We start from the raw sequence: 19,167 nt of genomic DNA, 5'->3' as shown, positions 1-19,167 counted from the left end.
TTTTATAAGAGTACCTGTTTATTAAAACATATGAATCCTTGCGTAGTGATTGAGTATCTTTTCGTGTTTAAGATTACAATACATATAAAGAAGAATTTATAGCAGAAAACACATTTTCATCATCAACAATAAATTATTTATGCATTTTTTACTATTACCATTGGTGCTGTGGCTTAGTGGTTAAAGCTCCTGTCTCATAAACAGGAAATCCTGAGTTCAAATCTCAGCAGCATTTAACTGTTTTCTCCATGCTTTCCGAATATTTTTCATCAAACAAGTGTTGAATACAAATTAAGTATAAACATCTGGTTCTATGAACTTTAGAATAAGTTATCTTAAAAATTTAATAAAATACTTGGTATTGTGAATATTTTTGTAGGAATGCATTGATTGAAATAGGGAAAAGAAAATGACAAAGAACAAGATAGAGGTGAATGATCACTCTATTGTTGAATTCAACTAATCCATTCTTCAGCAAGGTATATTTTAAAATGATATGAATAGGGTAAACTTCAAATTAGAGAGGTGTTTTTGAATAAGTGAAGAGTCATCATTCATCTTAAGTTCATGAGTAGAGAAGTGTGTGAACTTAGAAAAGAATATGAAAGTGAAAAAGCAATATTCTCTTGAACACCATAAAGAAAAGTGTTTCAAACTTAAGAATCAAGTGGGTGCTGTGGCTTAGCTGGTTAAAGCGCCTGTCTAGTAAATAGGAGATCCTGAGTTCATATCTCAGCAGCACCTTGCTTTTCTGATTGTTATATAACAAATCATTTTCATTAGGTCTTATTCCGATACAATTAAAATATAAAAGTCTGATTCATCTTACTGTTGAACAGATCATCTTTAACCTTATAAAAACCCAAGTATTTTCAAGATTATAGAATGAATACTGTTATTGAAAAATGAAAAAAATACATATCTATGAGAAAGACGTAGATGAAATGTCTACCTAGATTGGAGCAATATTATTACCTTCATGAAAAAAAATTGTAAAGAATTCAAGAAATGAAATTGGGTTTTATAGGAGTACCTGCTTATTAAAACATATTAATCCTTGCGTAGTGATTGAGTATCTTTTCGTGTTTAAGATTACAATACATATAAAGAAGAATTTATAGCAGAAAACACATTTTCATCATTAACAATAATTTCTTTATGCATTTTTTACTGTTACTGTTGGTGCTGTGGCTTAGTGGTTAAAGCTCCTGTCTCGTAAACAGGAAATCCTGAGTTCAATTCTCAGCAGCATTTAACTGTTTTCTCCATGCTTTCCGAATAATTTTCATCAAACAAGTGTTGAATACAATTTAAGTATAAACATCTGGTTCTATGAACTTTAGAATAAGTTATCTTAAAAATTAAATAAAATGCTTGGTATTGTGAAGATTTTTGTAGGAATGCATTGACTGAAATAGGGAAAAAAAATGACAAAGAACAAGATAGAGGTGAATGATCACTCTATTGTTGAATTCAACTAATCCATTCTTCAGCAAGGTATATTTTAAAATGATATGAATAGGGTAAACTTCAAATTAGAGAGGTGTTTTTGAATAAGTGAAGAGTCTTCATTCATCTTAAGTGTTTGAGTAGAGAAGTGTGTGAACTTAGAAAAGAATATGAAAGTGAAAAAGCAATATTCTCTTGAACACCATAAAGAAAAGTGTTTCAAATTTAAGAATCAAGTGTGTGCTGTGGCTTAGCTGGTTAAAGCGCCTGTCTAGTAAACAGGAGATCCTGAGTTCAACTCTCAGCAGTCCCTTGCTTTTCTCATTGTTATATAACAAATAATTTTTATTAGGTCTTATTCCGATACCATTAAAATATAAAAGTCTGATTCATCTTACTGTTGAACAGATCATCGTAAACCTTATAAAAACACAAGTATTTTCAAGATTATAGAATGAATACTGTTATTGCCAAATGAAAAAAAGACATATCTATGAGAAAGACGTAGATGAAATTTCTACCTAGATTTGAGCAATATTAATACCTTCATGATTTTTTTTTAAAGGATTCAAGAAATGAAATTGAGTTTTATAAGAGTACCTGTTTATTAAAACATATTAATACTTGCGTAGTGATTGAGTATGTTTTCGTGTTTAAGATTACAATACATATAAAGAAGAATTTATAGCAGGAAAGACATTTTCATCATCAACAATAAATTATGTATGCACTTCTTACTATTAACGTTGGTGCTGTGGCTTAGTGGTTAAAGCGCCTGTCTCGTAAACAGGATATCCTGAGTTCAAATCTCAGCTGCACCTAAATGTTTTCTCCATGCTTTCCGAATAATTTTCATCAAACAAATGTTGAATACAATTTAAGAATAAACATCTGGTTCTATGAACTTTAGAATAAGTTATCTTAAAAATTAAATAAAATGCTTGGTATTGTGAAGATTTTTGTAGGAATGCATTGACTGAAATAGGGAAAAGAAAATGACATAGAACAAGATAGAGGTGAATGATCACTCTATTGTTGAATTCAACTAATCCATTCTTCAGCAAGGTATATTTTAAAATGATATGAATAGGGTAAACTTCAAATTAGAGAGGTGTTTTTGAATAAGTGAAGAGTCTTCATTCATCTTAAGTGTTTGAGTAGAGAAGTGTGTGAACTTAGAAAAGAATATAAAAGTGAAAAAGCAATATTCTCTTGAACACCATAAAGAAAAGTGTTTCAAATTTAAGAATCAAGTGGGTGCTGTGGCTTAGCTGGTTAAAGCGCCTGTCTAGTAAACAGGAGATCCTGAGTTCAACTCTCAGCAGTGCCTTGCTTTTCTCATTGTTATATAACAAATCATTTTCATTAGGTCTTATTCCGATACAATTAAAATATAAAAGTCTGATTCATTTTACTGTTGAACAGATCATCTTAAACCTTATAAAAACACAAGTATTTTCAAGATTATAGAATGAATACTGTTATTGCAAAATGAAAAAAATACATATCTATGAGAAAGACGTAGATGAAATTTCTACCTAGATTTGAGCAATATTAATACCTTCATGATTTTTTTTTAAAGAATTCAAGAAATGAAATTGAGTTTTATAAGAGTACCTGTTTATCAAAACATATTAATACTTGCGTAGTGATTGAGTATGTTTTCGTGTTTAAGATTACAATACATATAAAGAAGAATTTATAGCAGGAAACACATTTTCATCATCAACAATAAATTATGTATGCATTTCTTACTATTAACGTTGGTGCTGTGGCTTAGTGGTTAAAGCGCCTGTCTCGTAAACAGGAAATCCTGAGTTCAAATCTCAGCAGCGCCTAAATGTTTTCTCCATGCTTTCCGAATAATTTTCATCAAACAAATGTTGAAAACAATTTAAGAATAAATATCTGGTTCTATGAACTTTAGAATAAGTTATCTTAAAAATTAAATAAAATGCTTGGTATTGTGAAGATTTTTGTAGGAATGCATTGACTGAAATAGGGAAAAGAAAATGACAAAGAACAAGATAGAGGTGAATGATCACTCTATTGTTGAATTCAACTAATCCATTCTTCAGCAAGGTATATTTTAAAATGATATGAATAGGGTAAACTTCAAATTAGAGAGGTGTTTTTGAATAAGTGAGGAGTCTTCATTCATCTTAAGTGTTTGAGTAGAGAAGTGTGTGAACTTAGAAAAGAATATGAAAGTGAAAAAGCAATATTCTCTTGAACACCATAAAGAAAAGTGTTTCAAATTTAAGAATCAAGTGGGTGCTGTGGCACAGCTGGTTAAAGCGCCTGTCTAGTAAACAGGAGATCCTGAGTTCATCTCTCAGCAGTGCCTTGCATTTTCTCATTGTTATATAACAAATCCTTTTCATTAGGTCTTATTCCGATACAATTAAAATATAAAAGTCTGATTCATCTTACTGTTGAACAGATCACCTTTAACCTTATAAAAACCCAGGTATTTTCAAGATTATAGAATGAATACTATTATTGCAAAATGAAAAAAAGTACATATCTATGAGAAAGACGTAGATGAAATGTCTACCAAGATTGGAGCAATATTATTACCTTCATGAAAAAAAATTGTAAAGAATTCAAGAAATGAAATTGGGTTTTATAAGAGTACCTGTTTATTAAAATATATGAATCCTTGCGTAGTGATTGAGTATCTTTTCGTGTTTAAGATTACAATACATATAAAGAAGAATTTATAGCAGAAAACACATTTTCATCATCAACAATAAATTATTTATGCATTTTTTACTATTACCGTTGGTGCTGTGGCTTAGTGGTTAAAGGTCCTGTCTCGTAAACAGGAAATCCTGAGTTCAAATCTCAGCAGCATTTAACTGTTTTCTTCATGCTTTCCGAATAATTTTCATCAAACAAGTGATGAATACAATTTAAGTATAAACATCTGGTTCTATGAACTTTAGAATAAGTTATCTTAAAAATTAAATTAAATACTTGGTATTGTGAGGATTTTTGTAGGAATGCATTGATTGAAATAGGGAAAAGAAAATGACAAAGAACAAGATAGAGGTGAATGATCACTCTATTGTTGAATTCAACTAATCCATTCTTCAGCAAGGTATATTTTAAAATGATATGAATAGGGAAAACTTCAAATTAGAGAGGTGTTTTTGAATAAGTGAAGAGTCTTCATTCATCTTAAGTGTTTGAGTAGAGAAGTGTGTGAACTTAGAAAAGAATATGAAAGTGAAAAAGCAATATTCTCTTGAACACCATAAAGAAAAGTGTTTCAAATTTAAGAATCAAGTGGGTGCTGTGGCTTAGCTGGTTAAAGCGCCTGTCTAGTAAATAGGAGATCCTGAGTTCAACTCTCAGCAGTGCCTTGCTTTTCTCATTGTTATATAACAAATCATTTTCATTAGGTCTTATTCCGATACAATTAAAATATAAAAGTCTGATTCATCTTACTGTTGAACAGATCATCTTAAACCTTATAAAAACACAAGCATTTTCAAGATTATAGAATGAATACTGTTATTGTCAAATGAAAAAAATACATATCTATGAGAAAGACGTAGATGAAATTTCTACCTAGATTTGAGCAATATTAATACCTTCATGATTTTTTTTTTTAAGAATTCAAGAAATGAAATTGAGTTTTATAAGAGTACCTGTTTATTAAAACATATTAATACTTGCGTAGTGATAGAGTTTTTTTCGTGTTTAAGATTAGAATACATATAAAGAAGAATTTATAGCAGGAAACACATTTTCATCATCAACAATAAATTATGTATGCATTTCTTACTATTAACGTTGGTGCTGTGGCTTAGTGGTTAAAGCGCCTGTCTCGTAAACAGGAAATCCTGAGTTCAAATCTCAACAGCACCTAACTGTTTTCTCCATGCTTTCCGAATAATTTTCATCAAACAAATGTTGAATACAATTTAAGAATAAACATCTGGTTTTATGAACTTTAGAATAAGTTATCTTAAAAATTAAATAAAATGCTTGGTATTGAGAAGATTTTTGTAGGAATGCATTGACTGAAATAGGGAAAAGAAAATGACAAAGAACAAGATAGAGGTGAATGATCACTCTATTGTTGAATTCAACTAATCCATTCTTCAGCAAGGTATATTTTAAAATGATATGAATAGGGTAAACTTCAAATTAGAGAGGTGTTTTTGAATAAGTGAAGAGTCTTCATTCATCTTAAGTGTTTGAGTAGAGAAGTGTGTGAACTTAGAAAAGAATATGAAAGTGAAAAAGCAATATTCTCTTGAACACCATAAAGAAAAGTGTTTCAAATTTAAGAATCAAGTGGGTGCTGTGGCTTAGCTGGTTAAAGCGCCTGTCTAGTAAACAGGAGATCCTGAGTTCAACTCTCAGCAGTCCCTTGCTTTTCTCATTGTTATATAACAAATCATTTTTATTAGGTCTTATTCCGATACCATTAAAATATAAAAGTCTGATTCATCTTACTGTTGAACAGATCATCGTAAACCTTATAAAAACACAAGTATTTTCAAGATTATAGAATGAATACTGTTATTGCCAAATGAAAAAAAGACATATCTATGAGAAAGACGTAGATGAAATTTCTACCTAGATTTGAGCAATATTAATACCTTCATGATTTTTTTTTTAAAGGATTCAAGAAATGAAATTGAGTCTTATAAGAGTACCTGTTTATTAAAACATATTAATACTTGCGTAGTGATTGAGTATGTTTTCGTGTTTAAGATTACAATACATATAAAGAAGAATTTATAGCAGGAAACACATTTTCATCATCAACAATAAATTATGTATGCATTTCTTACTATTAACGTTGGTGCTGTGGCTTAGTGGTTAAAGCGCCTGTCTCGTAAACAGGATATCCTGAGTTAAAATCTCAGCTGCACCTAAATGTTTTCTCCATGCTTTCCGAATAATTTTCATCAAACAAATGTTGAATACAATTTAAGAATAAACATCTGGTTCTATGAACTTTAGAATAAGTTATCTTAAAAATTAAATAAAATGCTTGGTATTGTGAAGATTTTTGTAGGAATGCATTGACTGAAATAGGGAAAAGAAAATGACAAAGAACAAGATAGAGGTGAATGATCACTCTATTGTTGAATTCAACTAATCCATTCTTCAGCAAGGTATATTTTAAAATGATATGAATAGGGTAAACTTCAAATTAGAGAGGTGTTTTTGAATAAGTGAAGAGTCTTCATTCATCTTAAGTGTTTGAGTAGAGAAGTGTGTGAACTTAGAAAAGAATATAAAAGTGAAAAAGCAATATTCTCTTGAACACCATAAAGAAAAGTGTTTCAAATTTAAGAATCAAGTGGGTGCTGTGGCTTAGCTGGTTAAAGCGCCTGTCTAGTAAACAGGAGATCCTGAGTTCAACTCTCAGCAGTGCCTTGCTTTTCTCATTGTTATATAACAAATCATTTTCATTAGGTCTTATTCCGATACAATTAAAATATAAAAGTCTGATTCATTTTACTGTTGAACCGATCATCTTAAACCTTATAAAAACACAAGTATTTTCAAGATTATAGAATGAATACTGTTATTGCAAAATGAAAAAATACATATCTATGAGAAAGACGTAGATGAAATTTCTACCTAGATTTGAGCAATATTAATACCTTCATGATTTTTTTTAAAGAATTCAAGAAATGAAATTGAGTTTTATAAGAGTACCTGTTTATCAAAACATATTAATACTTGCGTAGTGATTGAGTATGTTTTCGTGTTTAAGATTACAATACATATAAAGAAGAATTTATAGCAGGAAACACATTTTCATCATCAACAATAAATTATGTATGCATTTCTTACTATTAACGTTGGTGCTGTGGCTTAGTGGTTAAAGCGCCTGTCTCGTAAACAGGAAATCCTGAGTTCAAATCTCAGCAGCACCTAAATGTTTTCTCCATGCTTTCCGAATAATTTTCATCAAACAAATGTTGAAAACAATTTAAGAATAAATATCTGGTTCTATGAACTTTAGAATAAGTTATCTTAAAAATTAAATAAAATGCTTGGTATTGTGAAGATTTTTGTAGGAATGCATTGACTGAAATAGGGAAAAGAAAATGACAAAGAACAAGATAGAGGTGAATGATCACTCTATTGTTGAATTCAACTAATCCATTCTTCAGCAAGGTATATTTTAAAATGATATGAATAGGGTAAACTTCAAATTAGAGAGGTGTTTTTGAATAAGTGAGGAGTCTTCATTCATCTTAAGTGTTTGAGTAGAGAAGTGTGTGAACTTAGAAAAGAATATGAAAGTGAAAAAGCAATATTCTCTTGAACACCATAAAGAAAAGTGTTTCAAATTTAAGAATCAAGTGGGTGCTGTGGCACAGCTGGTTAAAGCGCCTGTCTAGTAAACAGGAGATCCTGAGTTCATCTCTCAGCAGTGCCTTGCATTTTCTCATTGTTATATAACAAATCCTTTTCATTAGGTCTTATTCCGATACAATTAAAATATAAAAGTCTGATTCATCTTACTGTTGAACAGATCACCTTTAACCTTATAAAAACCCAGGTATTTTCAAGATTATAGAATGAATACTATTATTGCAAAATGAAAAAAGTACATATCTATGAGAAAGACGTAGATGAAATGTCCACCAAGATTGGAGCAATATTATTACCTTCATGAAATTTTTTTTTAAAGAATTCAAGAAATGAAATTGGGTTTTATAAGAGTACCTGTTTATTAAAATATATGAACCCTTGCGTAGTGATTGAGTATCTTTTCGTGTTTAAGATTACAATACATATAAAGAAGAATTTATAGCAGAAAACACATTTTCATCATCAACAATAAATTATTTATGCATTTTTTAATACTACCGTTGGTGCTGTGGCTTAGTGGTTAAAGGTCCTATCTCGTAAACAGGAAATCCTGAGTTCAAATCTCAGCAGTATTTAACTGTTTTCTTCATGCTTTCCGAATAATTTTCATCAAACAAGTGTTGAATACAATTTAAGTATAAACATCTGGTTCTATGAACTTTAGAATAAGTTATCTTAAAAATTAAATAAAATACTTGGTATTGTGAAGATTTTTGTAGGAATGCATTGATTGAAATAGGGAAAAGAAAATGACAAAGAACAAGATAGAGGTGAATGATCACTCTATTGTTGAATTCAACTAATCCATTCTTCAGCAAGGTATATTTTAAAATGATATGAATAGGGTAAACTTCAAATTAGAGAGGTGTTTTTGAATAAGTGAAGAGTCTTCATTCATCTTAAGTTTATGAGTAGAGAAGTGTGTGAACTTAGAAAAGAATATGAAAGTGAAAAAGCATTATTCTCTTGAACACCATAAAGAAAAAGTTTTCAAAATTAAGAATCAAGTGGGTGCTGTGGCTTAGCTGGTTAAAACGCCTGTCTAGTAAACAGGAGATCCTGAGTTCAACTCTCAGCTGTGCCTTGCTTTTCTCATTGTTATAAAACAAATCATTTTCATTAGGTCTTATTCCGATACAATTAAAATATAAAAGTCTGATTCATCTTACTGTTGAACAGATCATCTTAAACCTTATAAAAACACAAGTATTTTCAAGATTATAGAATGAATACTGTTATTGCCAAATAAAAAAAATACATATCTATGAGAAAGACGTAGATGAAATTTCTACCTAGATTTGAGCAATATTAATACCTTCATGATTTTTTTTTTAAAGAATTCAAGAAATGAAATTGAGTTTTATAAGAGTACCTGTTTATTAAAACATATTAATACTTGCGTAGTGATTGAGTATGTTTTCGTGTTTAAGATTACAATACAATAGTAAGAAGAATTTATAGCAGGAAACACATTTTCCTCATCAACAATAAATTATGTATGCATTTCTTACTATTAACGTTGGTGCTGTGGCTTAGTGGTTAAAGCGCCTGTCTCGTAAACAGGAAATCCTGAGTTCAAATCTCAACAGCACCTAACTCTTTTCTCCATGCTTTCCGAATAATTTTCATCAAACAAATGTTGAATACAATTTAAGAATAAACATCTGGTTCTATGAACTTTAGAATAAGTTATCTTAAAAATGAAATAAAATGCTTGGTATTGTGAAGATTTTTGTAGGAATGCATTGACTGAAATAGGGAAAAGAAAATGACAAAGAACAAGATAGAGGTGAATGGAAAGGGGCGACCACTCGGTCCCCCCGAACGTATGGTGGAGTACCCCGATCCCCCCGGGAGACCATCTTGGGTGGGAGGCGAGTCTCGGCTGGTATGCCCGAAGCGGCGTAGCCGGGGCGCGCCTTTTCCCGCCCTGGAGTGGGTTGTCCTAGACGCTGATGCCGCCGGCCACGCCCCCGGAGGCAGGCGGAGGCGGGTTTACGCCCGCCCGAAGACGGATAAAAGGAGCAACAAGCCAAGAAAGCATCCTCTTGTTCCTGTGCTCTGAAGCTGCACCTCCCCGCTGCACGTGAGCTCGAGACGGAACGAAGAGCCAATTTTGAGCGTTGTAATTTTGTTCTTGTTTTACAGATATCTTCGTTGGAGAATGCCGGGCAAGAAGGTCGGAAAGCGGGTCGGTACCGATCAGATGCTCCGCATGCTCGTGAAGGAGGTAGCCGAGTTGAAGAAACAGATGGCGGTAAAGAACGGTGAGGGAGGCCCGAAGCGAATCGTCGGACCAGCATTGCCGGGAGTTGTCCCTAGCGGGAGAGGCAAGAGGTCCAAGAGGGGGGCACCTGGGGAGGAGGCCCCAGTTCCCGATACACCGATAGAGGAGCCAATCCCGGTTCCGAAGGAGGGGCATCCGATCCCCGTGGTAGTCACCCCCGTGAACGGGGAAGATATGCCTCCCGAGTTGGCTGCACAACTGGCAGCGTGGTTGGGAAAAGATAGTGAGGGCACCACGGCGGACGACGCCAGGGCAGTAATGAGACAATTGCGGGAATCTAGAGAGGCTGCGAAGGCACCATCTTCTGTTCCCCCACATGTTCCGGTGGCTGAGATTGCAGCAGGCGCGAGTTCGGCAGCAAGTACAGCACCTAGTTCAGGTAAGCGGCTACTGCCGATTGCGGGGGAGGGGTCTGTACCCTCACGAAGGGAGAAAGTGGCCCAGCATGTTCCACTCGAAATTAAGGAAAAGATTTGGGCTGATAAGTATGTGAATATGTTTTCTTTGCTTACTGATCATTACGAGATCGAGCATGTGAAGGGCCAAAAAGAGCTTATGCATCCGAGTGTTTGGCGCGCAAAAATGGCCGCATTTAAGGTCAACGAGAACATAGGTACTTGGGGCAGAGCGTTTGGCATTTTCACCTCCATTATGGGTGAGCGAAGGCCTGAGTTGTTGACGGAATTACCTATTTATCAGACACGTATCATGGAATATTCTCTAGCGTACGAGGGCAATCAGTGGTTTTGTTATGACAATATTTTTAGGAAGGCTAAGGAGCACGACCCAGCCCTAACTTGGGATTGTTATGACTCCATTTCTTGGCAAAAAATGGAGAATTCAGGCATGTTAAAGGTACCATTGTCGGGGGGTTTCGGGGGTGAGTCTTCCCGCCAAACCTCTGGGACACCCTTTCGGACGGGTGCAGGTAACGAGCATCACTCGAAGTCGAGTGGCAACGCAGGTAAAAAGGGGATTTGTTGGAATTTTAACAGGGGAAAATGTACAAGGCCTCAGGGGTCATGCAAGTTTAGACACGAATGTGGGGGGTGTGGACAGTCCTCTCATCCCGAGACCATGTGCAGAGCCAAAACGGGTGATAACGGTGGTAGGGGAAGCGCCAAACAGGTCTGAAATAGTCCGAGGGGCGCCTTTACCTACCCCGGTTGATACCATGGCAATGATTCCTTGGCTCAATTAATACCCGGATCATGTCTCCGCTGGGGTGTTGCGAGACGGGTTTTCGTATGGTTTCCGCATTCCGGTGGGGGATTTTCAGGGTAAAACAAGTTGTAAGAACCAACTGTCGGTCCTGCAGCATACGGCGGTGGTACAGATAAAGATTGGGAAAGAGGTGACTCGAGGGCGGGTTGCCGGTCCATTCGAGTTACCACCGGTTGCTAACTTTGTTTGTTCCCCCTTAGGGGTGGTCCCCAAGAAGGACCCGGGTGAGTTTAGGCTAATACATAATTTGTCAGCCCCATGAGGTCTTTCCGTGAATGATGCGATAGACCCGGAAGTGTGTTCGGTGCGGTACACATCTTTCGATGAGGCCGTCGCCATGTTGAATCGCCTGGGGCCCGGAGCGCTGATGGCCAAATCGGACATCGAGTCAGCGTTCCGGTTGCTCCCGGTACACCCAGACGATCAGCGTCTCCTTGGTTTCATGTTTCAGGGTCGCTATTACATGGATAAATGTATGCCAATGGGTTGCTCCATATCTTGTGCTTATTTTGAAAAGTTCAGTTGTTTTTTGCAATGGGTATTCACAAGAAAGACGGGTTTTCAGCATGTGATGCATTATCTCGATGACTTTCTGTTCCTGGGGGCAGCCGGGGATCCGGAATGTGGACAGGCTTTAAAAGAGTTTTGTGTCTTAATGAATCACTTTGGCGTGCCATTGGCACCAGGTAAGACTGTGGGTCCCTCGACTTCACTCGAGTTTCTGGGGATCGAGCTCGACTCGGAGGAAGGTTGTTTTCGGTTGCCCAAAGAGAAGGTGTTGAAATTCAGGGCATCCCTTGAAACATGTATTCGAGAGACTAAGGTAAACCTGCATCAATTGCAACAAACGGTGGGCCAGTTGAATTTTGCCCTTAGAGTAATCCCAATGGCCCGCCCCTTTTCCCGCTCGATTGCACAAGCCATGGTCGGCCTTAAGGAGGGACATCACCGCACGAGGCTCTCGGCAGAGATTCGCCAGGACATGCGCATTTGGTTGGCATTCCTGGCAGATTTCAATGGTCGAGTTGTCTGGAACAAGCCGGCGGTGTCCTCCGAGGAGCTGGGGCTGTGGACAGATTCGGCGGGGAGTGTAGGTTTTGGCGCCATATTCGGTACGCAATTGTCGGCTCAGAAATGGCCGTCATGGTGGCACGAGTGCGGGCTGACAAGTGACATTGCTTTCCTCGAGCTCTTCCCTATTTTGGTGGCCCTGAAAACATGGCCTGAGGGGTTCCGAGATCACTCTGTGGTGTTCTGGTCTGATAACATGACCGTGGTTGAGTGTATCAATAGTCAGGCAGCACGTTGTAAATGGATTCTAAGACTGCTTAAAGAAATTGTATTGTTGTGTATGCAGTTGAATGTGCTCTTTAGGGCGCGACATGTCCCAGGGGTGCTGAACCAAGCGGCTGATGCGCTTTCTCGTTTCCGTATGCAGGCCTTCTGGGGTTTTCTGCCCACAGCGGACCCGGTGGCGGCACCCTTTCCCGAAGCTCTCTGGTCTCTCGGTGCCCCGAACTACAAAACCTCGTGGGAGAGAGTTTAGCACCCAGGACAAGGAAGGCATATGAAGGGGCGTTTCGTTCCTATTGGTCCTTTTTGGGTTCTGCTAGGGGGGAGCTTTGGGGCCAGAAGAGTTTGTCGTAAAATTTTTGCTGTCCTTACATCAGGCAGGCAAATCAGTAGCTACGGCCCAGAGGCATCGGTCCGCCATTTCCTTTATGGCGAAGGCTCATGGGATCCAGGACCCGACAGCGTCTTTCGCGGTGCAGAAAGCGCTACGTGGGTGGCAACGCCTTGAGGGTCGCAGAGTAGATGAGAGACACCCGATAGGTCTGGATAGGTTGGCCCTGTTATTTTCCGTACTCCCTGCGACGTGTTCATCCCAGTATGAAACAGTGGTATTCCGAGCCGCTTTTGCGTTAGCATTCCATGGGGCTATGCGGGTAAGCGAACTGGTGGCAAAGAACAAGCAGGATACGGTGGGGGGACTGTGCCGAGAGCACATTCAGGTTAAGATGGAGAGGATGACTGTCTCGTTTGTCAGGTCCAAGGCCGATCAGGGTGCGATTGGGGACTGCATAGTCATACATAGGATTCCCGGATCTCCCATGTGCCCTGTTGTTTGCGTAGAGGAATATTTAGCGCAGAGGGTGGCATCATGGGGGGGGACCTTGTTGAGACACTCTGACGCCACCCCACTGACGAGGTTTCAGTTCCAGCGGGTGCTTTCAATGTCAATTTCGGCCGCGGGTTTGAACCCCGGCGAGTTTGGGACCCATTCCTTTCGGATAGGGGCTGCTACTGAAGCTACAGCCAGGGGTCTGAGTGTGGAAAAAGTGAAACGTTTGGGGCGTTGGTCCTCGAATTGTTACAAGAGGTATGTGTGGTTGCACATGTTGTGAAGCGGTAATCATGTTCTCACGCTTCTTGTTTTTGTTTGGTTTACAGTTTCGCAAGCTTACGAGGCGGGGCGGACTGAGCAGTCGACCCGACACCTGGGAACCACCGGTCAGACATCACCGGCTGCGGAAAAAGTGGTGTGGGTCGTGGGCCACTCATACGTGAGGCGTGCCGCGGACGTATTCGAAGCAAGTGACATGATTCACATGGCTGGGGAATACGGGTACAGGGTGACCTTCTATGGAAGGGGCGGGCTCTGTATTGACCAGTTTCAATCCTTTTTCGAGGGTTTGTTAGGGCGGACAAGGTCACCGCCGTCTATAATCATAGTCCATCTTGGGGTTAATGATTTGGTGACCACTGGTAGACGACTGCTTCTCGAGGCAATGCTTTCCACTGTAAGTTGGTTGGCGAGAAGAGTTCCAGGGTGCACAATTGCATGGTCCCATATGATTCCACGAAAAGTGTGGCGGGGGCGATTTCGGTTTCTGCTCTGAATCACTCAGTGAAGAAAGTAAATAACAAGTTGGGTAGATTGTTTCGTTCAAGGGCACTGCATTCTATTCCGCATGGTTGTATCAAGGGGGACAGTATGTATTTGGGAGATGGGGTCCATTTGTCCCGGGTGGGGAATGAGTTACTCATAGGAGACCTCATAGCTTGGCTAAAGAGTTTGAAACATGACCTTTAGGCAGGAGTTGTTGTGGGGGGTCCGGATAGCCGGTCAACTATCCGGCCTGTGGCGGTAAGGTCATGATCGGTGAGCAGTAATTGGAAGATCCCTATGGGGGGGCGTCACCCATTACGGATGGGAGCGCCCGGGGGAGGTGGCCATTGGCCCCTCAACGGGGAGGCAGTCCCTTCTAAGGATGGGCCGCCGAAAGAAAAGGAAAGGCGGTCAAGGCCCCTTCCTTGATAGGAGGGGCTACGGGCCCCTCCTGGGGAATTTCCCGGGGCCAGGACACCTGCGACGGCAGATGTGGTAAGTTGTGTGGGGTGGGGAGGGGGTTTACGCTACCTTCTAGACACCTCACACGAGTCCTCGGACGACCTTTAAATGGCGTCGAGTTCATTGGGGCCCCCGTCAAGTCAAGGGAAATTGGTAGATGCATTTGAGGTACAGCCTCTGTGCGGTCGCCCCTCCCAAGTGGGGGGGGTAATTCTGGTTTAGGGATCTGACACCGGTTACGACCTTGCCGTTGGCCCTTAACGTTAGGATGTACAATTTTAAGTTAAATGTTTTGTAGGATGTTAGTTCGGCTAGGAGAACCTTTGTATTAGAAATATGTTAAGGTTAGCCAAACATCGTAATGTGGAAATGAAATTGTACATAATATGAAACTGTTATTTTAATGTTTTGATTTTGTTTCATATTTTAATAAATACGGCCGGGAGGGTCACTCCCTCCCGCCTTCCAAAAGTTCAGAACCGTTTCTGTTTCCCATCCTTGGGGATTGCGTCGAGAGGGGGTGGCGGGTATCTCAGCCATATGGAAAGGGGCGACCACTCGGTCCCCCCGAACGTATGGTGGAGTACCCCGATCCCCCCGGGAGGCCATCTTGGGCGGGAGGCGAGTCTCGGCTGGTATGCCCGAAGCGGCGTAGCCGGGGCGCGCCTTTTCCCGCCCTGGAGTGGGTTGTCCTAGACGCTGACGCCGCCGGCCACGCCCCCGGAGGCAGGCGGAGGCGGGTTTACGCCCGCCCGAAGACGGATAAAAGGAGCAACAAGCCAAGAAAGCATCCTCTTGTTCCTGTGCTCTGAAGCTGCACCTCCCCGCTGCACGTGAGCTCGAGACGGAACGAAGAGCCAATTTTGACCCACCCACCAGCCCCTGAAGACAGCAAGTGGTTTTTTAAATAAAGTTTTGATGTGGTAACTCTATTTCTTACAGGTTGTGATGATTGACGTGTCATTTGTATATGCAATAAAGAGAATGATCATTTAGAGTATGTTTTTCGAATAAAGTTTTGCACTAGTGTTGATCAGTAATCATACGTGAAGTAGTTATGGTTGTCTTTTTACTTTAGTAATTTAGTTAATTGTCATATTTATTTTGGTCGGGCGGTAAGGTCATGATCGGTGAGCAGTAATTGGAAGATCCCTATGGGGGGGCGTCACCCATTACGGATGGGAGCGCCCGGGGGAGGTGGCCATTGGCCCCTCAACGGGGAGGCGGTCCCTTCTAAGGATGGGCCGCCGAAAGAAAAGGAAAGGCGGTCAAGGCCCCTTCCTTGATAGGAGGGGCTACGGGCCCCTCCTGGGGAATTTCCCGGGGCCAGGACACCTGCGACGGCAGATGTGGTAAGTTGTGTGGGGTGGGGAGGGGGTTTACGCTACCTTCTAGACACCTCACACGAGTCCTCGGACGACCTTTAAATGGCGTCGAGTTCATTGGGGCCCCCGTCAAGTCAAGGGAAATTGGTAGATGCATTTGAGGTACAGCCTCTGTGCGGTCGCCCCTCCCAAGTGGGGGGGGTAATTCTGGTTTAGGGATCTGACACCGGTTACGACCTTGCCGTTGGCCCTTAACGTTAGGATGTACAATTTCAAGTTAAATGTTTTGTAGGATGTTAGTTCGGCTAGGAGAACCTTTGTATTAGAAATATGTTAAGGTTAGCCAAACATCGTAATGTGGAAATGAAATTGTACATAATATGAAACTGTTATTTTAATGTTTTGATTTTGTTTCATATTTTAATAAATACGGCCGGGAGGGTCACTCCCTCCCGCCTTCCAAAAGTTCAGAACCGTTTCTGTTTCCCATCCTTGGGGATTGCGTCGAGAGGGGGTGGCGGGTATCTCAGCCATATGATCACTCTATTGTGGAATTCAACAAATCCATTCTTCAGCAAGGAATATTTTAAAATGATATGAATAGGGTAAACTTCAAATTAGAGAGGTGTTTTTAAATAAGTGAGGAGTCTTCATTCATCTTAAGTGTTTGAGTAGAGAAGTGTGTGAACTTAGAAAAGAATATGAAAGTGAAAAAGCAATATTCTCTTGAACACCATAAAGAAAAGTGTTTCAAATTTAAGAATCAAGTGGGTGCTGTGGCTTAGCTGGTTAAAGCGCCTGTCTAGTAAACAGGAAATCCTGAGTTCAAATCTCAGCAGCGCCTTGCTTTTCTCATTGTAATATATAACAAATCATTTTCATTAGGTCTTATTCCGATACAATTAAAATATAAAAGTCTGATTCATCTTACTGATGAACAGATCATCTTTAACCTTATAAAAACCCAAGTATTTTCAAGATTATAGAATGAATAATGTTATTGCAAAATGAAAAAAATACATATCTATGAGAAAGACGTAGATGAAATGTCTACCTAGATTGGAGCAATATTATTACCTTCATGAAAAAAAATTGTAAAGAATTCAAGAAATGAAATTGGGTTTTATAAGAGTACCTGGTCATTAAAACATATTAATACTTGCGTAGTGATTGAGTATGTTTTCCTGTTTAAGATTACAATACATATAAAGAAGAATTTATAGCAGGAAACACATTTTCATCATCAACAATAAATAATTTATGCAGTTCTTACTGTTAACGTTGGTGCTGTGGCTTAGTGGTTAAAGCGCCTGTCTCGTAAACATGAAATCCTGAGTTCAAATCTCAGCAGAACCTAACTGTTTTCTCCATGCTTTCCGAATAATTTACATCAAACAAATGTTGAATACAATTTAAGAATAAACATCTGGTTCTATGAACTTTAGAATAAGTTATCTTAAACATTAAATAAAATTCTTGGTATTGTGAAGATTTTTGTAGGAATGCATTGACTGAAATAGGGAAAAGAAAATGACAAAGAACAAGATAGAGGTGAATGATCACTCTATTGTTGAATTCAACTAATCCATTCTTCAGCAAGGTATATTTTAAAATGATATGAATAGGGTAAACTTCAAATTAGAGAGGTGTTTTTGAATAAGTGAAGAGTCTTCATTCATCTTAAGTGTTTGAGTAGATAAGTGTGTGAACTTAGAAAAGAATATAAAAGTGAAAAAGCAATATTCTCTTGAACACCATAAAGAAAAGTTTTTCAAAATAAAGAATCAAGTGGGTGCTGTGGCTTAGCTGGTTAAAGCGCCTGTCTACAGGAGATCCTGAGTTCAACTCTCAGCAGTGCCTTGCTTTTCTCATTGTTATATAACAAATCATTTTCATTAGGTCTTATTCCAATACAATTAAAATATAAAAGTCTGATTCATCTTACTGTTGAACAGATCATCTTTAACCTTATAAAAACCCAAGTATTTTCAAGATTATAGAATGAATACTGTTATTGAAAAATGAAAAAAATACATATCTATGAGAAAGACGTAGATGAAATGTCTACCTAGATTGGAGCAATATTATTACCTTCATGAAAAAAAATTGTAAAGAATTCAAGAAATGAAATTGGGTTTTATAGGAGTACCTGCTTATTAAAACATATTAATCCTTGCGTAGTGATTGAGTATCTTTTCGTGTTTAAGATTACAATACATATAAAGAAGAATTTATAACAGAAAACACATTTTCATCATTAACAATAAATTCTTTATGCATTTTTTACTATTACTGTTGGTGCTGTGGCTTAGTGGTTAAAGCTCCTGTCTCGTAAACAGGAAATCCTGAGTTCAATTCTCAGCAGCATTTAACTGTTTTCTCCATGCTTTCCGAATAATTTTCATCAAACAAGTGTTGAATACAATTTAAGTATAAACATCTGGTTCTATGAACTTTAGAATAAGTTATCTTAAAAATTAAATAAAATGCTTGGTATTGTGAAGATTTTTGTAGGAATGCATTGACTGAAATAGGGAAAAGAAAATGACAAAGAACAAGATAGAGGTGAATGATCACTCTATTGTTGAATTCAACTAATCCATTCTTCAGCAAGGTATATTTTAAAATGATATGAATAGGGTAAACTTCAAATTAGAGAGGTGTTTTTGAATAAGTGAAGAGTCTTCATTCATCTTAAGTGTTTGAGTAGAGAAGTGTGTGAACTTAGAAAAAAATATGAAAGTGAAAAAGCAATATTCTCTTGAACACCATAAAGAAAAGTGTTTCAAATTTAAGAATCAAGTGGGTGCTGTGGCTTAGCTGGTTAAAGCGCCTGTCTAGTAAACAGAAGATCCTGAGTTCAACTCTCAGCAGTCCCTTGCTTTTCTCATTGTTCTATAACAAATCATTTTTATTAGGTCTTATTCCGATACCATTAAAATATAAAAGTCTGATTCATCTTACTGTTGAACAGATCATCTTAAACCTTATAAAAACACAAGTATTTTCAAGATTATAGAATGAATACTGTTATTGCCAAATGAAAAAAAGACATATCTATGAGAAAGACGTAGATGAAATTTCTACCTAGATTTGAGCAATATTAATACCTTCATGATTTTTTTTTAAAGGATTCAAGAAATGAAATTGAGTTCTATAAGAGTACCTGTTTATTA

At 38.2% G+C, this 19,167-nt stretch overlaps 14 non-coding genes across 14 annotated transcripts; all 14 read left to right on the top strand.

Moving 5' to 3' along the window:
- The first annotated feature begins 162 nt into the window (after positions 1 to 162).
- Positions 163 to 235, top strand: TRNAM-CAU (transfer RNA methionine (anticodon CAU)). Its single transcript has one exon. It is a non-coding gene; the product is annotated as a tRNA-Met (tRNA).
- Positions 236 to 670: 435 nt separating this feature from the next.
- On the top strand, positions 671 to 744 carry TRNAT-AGU (transfer RNA threonine (anticodon AGU)). The gene has a single exon. It is a non-coding gene; the product is annotated as a tRNA-Thr (tRNA).
- Positions 745 to 1,181: 437 nt separating this feature from the next.
- On the top strand, positions 1,182 to 1,254 carry TRNAT-CGU (transfer RNA threonine (anticodon CGU)). Its single transcript has one exon. It is a non-coding gene; the product is annotated as a tRNA-Thr (tRNA).
- A 943-nt stretch (positions 1,255 to 2,197) lies between these two features.
- On the top strand, positions 2,198 to 2,270 carry TRNAT-CGU (transfer RNA threonine (anticodon CGU)). Its single transcript has one exon. It is a non-coding gene; the product is annotated as a tRNA-Thr (tRNA).
- A 435-nt stretch (positions 2,271 to 2,705) lies between these two features.
- TRNAT-AGU (transfer RNA threonine (anticodon AGU)) lies at positions 2,706 to 2,779 on the top strand. The gene has a single exon. It is a non-coding gene; the product is annotated as a tRNA-Thr (tRNA).
- Positions 2,780 to 3,214: 435 nt separating this feature from the next.
- TRNAT-CGU (transfer RNA threonine (anticodon CGU)) lies at positions 3,215 to 3,287 on the top strand. Its single transcript has one exon. It is a non-coding gene; the product is annotated as a tRNA-Thr (tRNA).
- Positions 3,288 to 4,743: 1,456 nt separating this feature from the next.
- On the top strand, positions 4,744 to 4,817 carry TRNAT-AGU (transfer RNA threonine (anticodon AGU)). The gene has a single exon. It is a non-coding gene; the product is annotated as a tRNA-Thr (tRNA).
- A 435-nt stretch (positions 4,818 to 5,252) lies between these two features.
- Positions 5,253 to 5,325, top strand: TRNAT-CGU (transfer RNA threonine (anticodon CGU)). Its single transcript has one exon. It is a non-coding gene; the product is annotated as a tRNA-Thr (tRNA).
- A 945-nt stretch (positions 5,326 to 6,270) lies between these two features.
- On the top strand, positions 6,271 to 6,343 carry TRNAT-CGU (transfer RNA threonine (anticodon CGU)). Its single transcript has one exon. It is a non-coding gene; the product is annotated as a tRNA-Thr (tRNA).
- A 435-nt stretch (positions 6,344 to 6,778) lies between these two features.
- TRNAT-AGU (transfer RNA threonine (anticodon AGU)) lies at positions 6,779 to 6,852 on the top strand. Its single transcript has one exon. It is a non-coding gene; the product is annotated as a tRNA-Thr (tRNA).
- A 433-nt stretch (positions 6,853 to 7,285) lies between these two features.
- Positions 7,286 to 7,358, top strand: TRNAT-CGU (transfer RNA threonine (anticodon CGU)). Its single transcript has one exon. It is a non-coding gene; the product is annotated as a tRNA-Thr (tRNA).
- Positions 7,359 to 9,324: 1,966 nt separating this feature from the next.
- On the top strand, positions 9,325 to 9,397 carry TRNAT-CGU (transfer RNA threonine (anticodon CGU)). Its single transcript has one exon. It is a non-coding gene; the product is annotated as a tRNA-Thr (tRNA).
- A 7,364-nt stretch (positions 9,398 to 16,761) lies between these two features.
- Positions 16,762 to 16,835, top strand: TRNAT-AGU (transfer RNA threonine (anticodon AGU)). The gene has a single exon. It is a non-coding gene; the product is annotated as a tRNA-Thr (tRNA).
- A 1,453-nt stretch (positions 16,836 to 18,288) lies between these two features.
- On the top strand, positions 18,289 to 18,361 carry TRNAT-CGU (transfer RNA threonine (anticodon CGU)). Its single transcript has one exon. It is a non-coding gene; the product is annotated as a tRNA-Thr (tRNA).
- Positions 18,362 to 19,167: the final 806 nt, after the last annotated feature.

The sequence above is a fragment of the Lissotriton vulgaris genome, chromosome 12 (genome assembly GCF_964263255.1).
Source record: "Lissotriton vulgaris chromosome 12, aLisVul1.2, whole genome shotgun sequence".
Classification (NCBI taxonomy): domain Eukaryota; kingdom Metazoa; phylum Chordata; class Amphibia; order Caudata; family Salamandridae; genus Lissotriton; species Lissotriton vulgaris.
Note: the sequence above shows the minus strand (reverse complement) of the source record. Positions and strands in the feature narration are given on the sequence as shown.